Source organism: Sinocyclocheilus rhinocerous, unplaced genomic scaffold (assembly GCF_001515625.1).
Source record: "Sinocyclocheilus rhinocerous isolate Xijiao unplaced genomic scaffold, SAMN03320098_v1.1 scaffold264, whole genome shotgun sequence".
NCBI classification, from domain to species: domain Eukaryota; kingdom Metazoa; phylum Chordata; class Actinopteri; order Cypriniformes; family Cyprinidae; genus Sinocyclocheilus; species Sinocyclocheilus rhinocerous.
In genome coordinates, this window is record NW_015644837.1 from 340,749 (window position 1) to 348,396 (window position 7,648).

At 36.9% G+C, this 7,648-nt stretch overlaps 1 long non-coding RNA gene across 1 annotated transcript; it reads left to right on the forward strand.

The window, feature by feature from the left end:
* Positions 1-4,742: 4,742 nt before the first annotated feature.
* Positions 4,743-7,066, forward strand: LOC107758832 (uncharacterized). The gene is made up of 3 exons (XR_001642065.1): positions 4,743-4,769; positions 5,672-5,680; positions 7,022-7,066. It is a non-coding gene; the product is annotated as an uncharacterized LOC107758832 (long non-coding RNA).
* Positions 7,067-7,648: the final 582 nt, after the last annotated feature.

Genomic DNA, 7,648 nt, shown 5'->3' on the forward strand with positions numbered 1-7,648 from the left:
CCTCAGCGACCAGCACAGGTCAGCTCTAGGCATGACGAAGCGGATATCGTCCTCTTTTGGAAGATCAAACAAAGTAGTTTCGCTTTCACATGAGGCACACAGCGTCTTCACGACATGGCGGCAGTGGCAACAACAAAACTACAGCGAGAATAAAGTTAGGTCTTCTTTCTTTGCGTGAACATTTGGGCGGTGTTATGCAAATCTTCCCAGATCGTGACGTAGGTATGTGGGGGCGTGTTAGAACGAGCCGTTTTAGGTAGGTGTGGCTGACTCTTAACTTTTATAAAGAATATCTCTTTGGATTTGAGACTTTAGTCTTTGCAACTTTACAGATCTTCTTTATGCACCAAGAGCTTGTAACACTCCAAAGAGAAAGGAAAACTTGAAATCGCATTATATGATCCCTTTAACCATATTTCAAAGACAATAGAATTATGACATTACATATAAAATGTACTTAAGTCCTACTTAAGTGGATAAAAACGCATTTTAAAGTTTAACTAATTGCATTTAATATAAATTCAAATATAATGCATTTTCATTTAATTGCAATTAACATGCATTTAAGTGTTGGAAAGCATACAGTTCACACCCAAGTTTTTGTGAAGTTGTAAATGAAAAAATAAAAAATAAAATAAAATAAATTCTAGAGTACGTTTTACAAGAAAATACTCTTTCAGTCTCTCTACTTATAAATGTCATGTTTGATTTAGTGTGTTACCTGCTGTTTCTTTGCAATTTTTTTTATGAAATTCACTAGCAGTTCCTGATTGAAAATCATTTCAAAGTATTTTTTATTGTTTTGCATTGCGTTGCATGTAAAAATAAAAATATAATTTATGACTGGGGCTACATTTCAAGTTTTTCTAAACATAGATGTGTGAATAACAGACCAAAATAAATATTTGTACCAAATCTGTATTGATAAAAGCTGCAACATTTATTTATTTATTTATTTATTTATTTATTTATTCCACAGAAGAAAACAAATAATGACATACGGGATTAAAAACTATAAATTTTGGTGAACAATCAGTTAAGTTAGAAGGTAAAAAAACTGAAATGAAATATGTGGTACTATAATTTATATGCACCGAATGAAGAGAGTCAGTAGTTTCTTCAGTCTGTCGTTGTTAACTCTTCTGTGTGCTGTCTGGTGTCAGTCTGCTGTTTGTGAGCTCACCCAGGAAAGGTGATATAATCTGGACATTTTAACTTCTGATATATGCAAGCAGAGCTGAGGAGCAGTCAGTGGCTTCCACACAGTCTCATGTTTACAGAGCCATCGGCCCGGGAAAGCAGACATATTCATTACAAACAACTGCGCCTGTTTTTAACACCCGCTCAGAGATAACAGGCCAGGTGAGGAAGCCGCACACTTGTCTAGCTAATTATAACATTTAGAAGGACAAAAGAGGATTGGGCGCTCAGGTGGAGGCCATTAACCTGCACGCTTTTACAACAGTGCATAAAAAAATTAGAAAATATAAGCACTGTTTCTTTCTTATTTTTATAAATATTGTGACTATAATGAATCAAACATACAGTACATCTGCTGTGTTGCATAATACATCATTTGACTATAAAAATGATGATGTTTGGCTCTTCTTTACTTGACGTTTGCTGCGCATTTGGCCTGTGCATTTACATAAACATGAATAATGTTCAGAATCAGTGCTGTTTAATAAGTGCCATCATAATAAGTGTGCTGTTATCTGAATAACTCCATGTGCTTATATTGAAATCCAGTGATGCAGAAGAGCAGCGACGATTGCATTCAAACATGAACGTCTTTCCTCGACACAACAGACTGTATTTTTGCATATCTCAGTGTGTTCGGCCGGATCCTCAGATGCTCATCTGCGTCCTTAATCAAGTTGACAGCTTTAGCCCTCTCATGAAGAGATAACAGTTTTTTCTAGACGTAAGCTTGCGTAAGTTTGCGGCGTGCGCTCAACACATTGTAATCACTGCTGCCTGGGTTTAAGTCTGCTTCAAGATCTATTGACTCCATCTTCAGTCAATAAATTATGCCCAGGTCGGGCCGACTGCAGAGATGAGTGCTGGATGCGTATGTGATGGACTTCACCTGCATCTGTGCCGGCTGTTTGTTCTGTGAAAGAAAGAACTTCATCATGCTTTTTTATGTCTGTGCCAATTATTATTAATATTATCATTGGTATTTTTTAAATGCACTGGAATAACAGCCGTAGGACCATGAGCACGGCCGATCTTGTCTGATTTGAGAAGCCAGGCAGGGTTTGGCTCGGTTAGATTGGACAGATAAGACAAAAACTACAACAAAAAACTATGGAAAAATCATACCAGCGTTAGGATATTATACTCATCTCGGGACAAAAGAAAAAAAAAATCCATAGTATTCCAATTATTCAATTTTTGGGGGATTTTTCCTTGCTGTACTTGTAATGTTCCCAGTGAAAAATAACCGGCATGCAAACAAAAATGTTTACCAAGTATTGAAATCGATCTTTTTTATAAACTTGTTTACTTTCAGTTAGCATGGGTTTGCATTTCTTTTTGGAACTGGTTGATCTAGGCCTCATTGATCTGATCTTATGCACTTCATATCTGAGTAAAAATTGCCAAAATTATCTACTTTTCTTCTTCTTCTTCTTCTTCTTCTTCTTCTTACCTTCTTACAATTCTTAAATAAAGGAACATTTACTTGAGTAGAACAATGGCATAAGATATTAAGTCTTGTTTTCTGAGAAAAGAATATCAATATTAAGTGATTTTATACTTAAAACAAGGAAAAATATCTGGCAGTGGGGTCAAAAAATTAGCTTTATTCAAATTCCCTTTTTATTTTTTTTTTTGCAGTGTAAGAAATGCAGGTTATTATTTATTATTATTATTATTATTATTTTCCCACTCAAAAACTTTAAAAGGCCAATAATTTTTGAGTGGGAGCACCAGATTAAGTAAAGAAATGTAAGCATAGCACAAAGGTTAAACATGGTATACACCGCATCAATCAATCAATCAATCAATCAACCATCCTTTATTTTTTTTTTTGCAGTGTAAGAAATGCAGGACAAGGCTGATTTGACTGTCTTAATGAAGTAAACAGCAGTGAAACGGGTCTCTTTACATTTGAGAACAGAGGCGCATGCTAATTACATTATAGTTCCTGTATATTGGCATTTGTTGATCTGGTTTTGTCATTATAATAACGTCATGAAAAGGTGAGGTGTTTCCCCAGCTATATGCTAATATTTATGTTGGACTCAAATTTGCCTGTGTTTACCCAGCAGTCACTGTGTGTCGATATGCTTGTTAAAACTCACAGCTAACACTGCTTTGTGGACATGGTTTTATCATTTGATTTATGATCTATATGAGATACTTATGAATACATATGCAGACTTCGAGTGTAAATAATGAATGTTGCTGTGTATTTAAGTATCGGTTCCACCCGTTTAACTGTCTGTTTGAGGAAATATAAGATTTACTAATATTAGTGTTCAATTTCACAAAATAGTTCATGTGTAAAGATACCTCGGCAGTTAATACCAGCCTTCTAGGAAAGAGTGTGTAGTCTAATTACTAGTTTTAAATTGGTAAACTTTGCCACTCGTGAACTGTTTGTGCTACAGACATAAATAATGCATCCGTCATGTTGAGGAAATTACTTAATTACTCACAAAGCAACACTCTGGCATCATGGAAAAGATTTGCATAAGCAAAAAGCACTTATGTTTTCATCAAAATTGTTATACATTTGTAAACAGCCACCTCCTGCGATCATTCCTCTGTTTTCCTTCACTTGTACTATCTTTGTCCAGCGATGGCAGTCATGCTTTGTGAACAGCCGGCCCAGTCTGTGAGGATTAATGGACATTTATATTTCATTAAATCTGTTGCTCAGAGGAGAATAATGTATCATTCGGCGATATTGAAACATATGTCAAGCCTATCCTCTTACCCATAATTCAGTTAGACTCACATGTGATGCTCAAGTGTTATTACAGGCCAATATATCATCTGACATTTTTGTTTAAATCTAATGCAGTGACATTTATTGATTTGTAATGCCCAATACACTAGTTGAAGTATAGTTTTGTCTAACAGGCCTCATGAAATATCATTGTGTGTCCCGATGAGAAGCGGTTCTACTTCTCAGCCTTCTGAAGAGCTGGGTTTGGGACAGACAGTCGGTCTGCTGTCAGCTTGTGTTCAGTCTGTCACACTACACTCACCTCCTGCTGTTTCAGTAATCAATACAGGCCTGAAATCAGCAGCACTCTCCACCTCCCACACTAGCTGTTTTGTCCTGCTATCAATAATGTATTTCGTTCCCCCTTTCTAGTCCACACTCCGTCGACTCCACGCGCTGCTTTTTGCCAAACACACACTGGCTCACACAACATTGGGTCTAACATTTCTATTGCATTTGCTAATCATTAATCAATAATTCAGGGCGGCTCTCTGGTGGTGAAGAGTCTGTGCTTCCTGGAACATATGGCAGAAGGGCAGGAGACTCGGGTTTCAGACTCGTCTTATCACAAAACACAGCCAGGGAAAACAAGATGCTTCAAGTAGTGTTTCATGCGTTCGTCTCTGTCGTTTTTTCAAGAGCTGACTTTTGTTCGTCAGCTTGTTAGTGTTAATGAGCGTGTGACTCCGGTGGCCAAAGCAGCCGGTCGTAATTTGTAGCGTTAGTCGACGTGATGCTTATCACACGAGGCGCTTTTCATTTCCCACTCATATTTTTCCAGTCGTTCTTTTCTACACTCTTAAAAATAAAGGTTGCAACAGAGGGTTTTCACAGTGAGGCCATAGAAGAACCACTGATGGGCATAAGCAAAAAGCACTTATGTTTTCATCAAAATTGTTATACATTTGTAAACAGCCACCTCCTGCGATCATTCCTCTGTTTTCCTTCACTTGTACTATCTTTGTCCAGCGATGGCAGTCATGCTTTGTGAACAGCCGGCCCAGTCTGTGAGGATTAATGGACATTTATATTTCATTAAATCTGTTGCTCAGAGGAGAATAATGTATCATTCGGCGATATTGAAACATATGTCAAGCCTATCCTCTTACCCATAATTCAGTTAGACTCACATGTGATGCTCAAGTGTTATTACAGGCCAATATATCATCTGACATTTTTGTTTAAATCTAATGCAGTGACATTTATTGATTTGTAATGCCCAATACACTAGTTGAAGTATAGTTTTGTCTAACAGGCCTCATGAAATATCATTGTGTGTCCTGATGAGAAGCGGTTCTACTTCTTAGCCTTCTGAAGAGCTGGGTTTGGGACAGACAGTCGGTCTGCTGTCAGCTTGTGTTCAGTCTGTCACACTACACTCACCTCCTGCTGTTTCAGTAATCAATACAGGCCTGAAATCAGCAGCGCTCTCCACCTCCCACACTAGCTGTTTTGTCCTGCTATCAATAATGTATTTCGTTCCCCCTTTCTAGTCCACACTCCGTCGACTCCACGCGCTGCTTTTTGCCAAACACACACTGGCTCACACAACATTGGGTCTAACATTTCTATTGCATTTGCTAATCATTAATCAATAATTCAGGGCGGCTCTCTGGTGGTGAAGAGTCTGTGCTTCCTGGAACATATGGCAGAAGGGCAGGAGACTCGGGTTTCAGACTCGTCTTATCACAAAACACAGCCAGGGAAAACAAGATGCTTCAAGTAGTGTTTCATGCGTTCGTCTCTGTCGTTTTTTCAAGAGCTGACTTTTGTTCGTCAGCTTGTTAGTGTTAATGAGCGTGTGACTCCGGTGGCCAAAGCAGCCGGTCGTAATTTGTAGCGTTAGTCGACGTGATGCTTGTCACACGAGTCGCTTTTCATTTCCCAGGCATATTTTCTGCTTTTCTACACCCTTGAAGGGGTCATCGGATGCCCATTTTCTTCTTCTTTCAGTTGATATGATTCTTTAGGGTCTCAATGTAAAGTCTATAACATACTTTGGTTAAAATTTCTCAATGGTAGTGTAAAAAACACCCTTTTTACCCTGTCAAAATCAGCTCTGTTTTCAGCAAGCCGTTTTAGTCCATGTCGCTTTAAATGCTAATGAGCTCTGCTGACCCCGCCCCTCTCTTCCGTGGGGTGACGAGCAGACTGTAAACTTCAGCCGCAAAACTGACTAACTAGCACATTATTAGGAAAGGCGCTTTGCAAAGATTCATAAAAAACCTTATACGCACTTCTTCTGTAGATGAAGCTGGATCACGAATGATTCGCGCGAACATGAACACATTTCGGCAGATCGGGGATCGCTCATTCCCTTCAAAAACGAAAGTAACGTTAATCCTCTGCGTCTTCAGCGGCTCAGATGTCGGGAATAAATGACGACTGCTATGTTCATTAAGAAAGGGGATTTAAAAAAAAAAACACTGGGTGGATTTGTATCATTATAGGGTGGATGTGTACACACACTTACAACACACATTTATGTTCAAACAACAACAAAAGTTAATTTTGAATCAGATGACCCCTTTAAAAAATAAAGGTTCCAAGAGACGGTTTTAGCAGTGATGCCATTAAAGAACCATATTTGGTCCCCAAAGAACCTTTCATTCACTCCTTAAAATAACGTATTTCTTTAAAAGTTCTTTGAAGTTTGAAGAACATATAATCTTAAGTAACAATACTATTATATAATAATCTTAATAATCTTAAGAACCTTTTTCATGAATGTTAAAGGTTCTACAAGCAACCATTAAGGAGCCAATTATTATTTATTTATTTATCTGTTTGTTTGTTTGTTTAATTATTATTGTTAAATGCATTTTATTTTATTTTTAATAAATTTTAATATTATTATTATTAATAATTATTATTTTTTTTTTTGCACTGGTGCCATAGAAGATCCATTTTTGTTTCACCAAATACACTTTGGAATCATAATAAGTGAATAATAAGTGAATCATAATAAGTGTCCCTTAAATTGTTTGACTTCCATGTGATCGCTCATTTCCCACTCATATTTTGCCAGATGTGCTTTTCTACTCTTAAAAATAAAGATCGCAGAGGGTTTTCACAGCGATGCCATAGCGAAGAACCATTTTTGGCTCCCCAAAGAACCTTTCAGTGATCAGATCTTTCAAAAACAGATGAATCCCACACACTCATATTTTAATGCAGAGTTTCAGTCAGGTGATCTTCATCCAGCATTGTTTTCCTTAGTTACCTTTTAAAAGCAATGTCTGATAAAGGTCACAATATTTTTCTATTTTCCTTTTCCTATTTTATTTTGTTTAGACAACTTATTATTGTGTTTTAGTTTGATTTTCTATGTGCAATCATGTATTCATACTTTTTTTAGCATTCTACTTTTTTATCTCTTCTTCTTTGTTCGTTGTAATATGTGTCTTAAGATTCTCTGTTTAGTTTTTAGGGTGACTTTTTAACATTCATATGAAAAATAGCCTCTTTGGCTAATTCTGGCACATTTACAGCCATGTTTATTAATGTGCATTGCCCCTGTAAACAAATAAATTAAACTAAACTAAACATTACTGAGATGCTGCATTGCAACATGATTTGGAGTGCTATAACAGTTATTTTTATTAGACTATTGGCTTTTCTTTATTCCTATGCACCTGCTCATATGATTTGTAAGCAGTTGCGCTGAAGCTTTAATTATATTTCATGAAC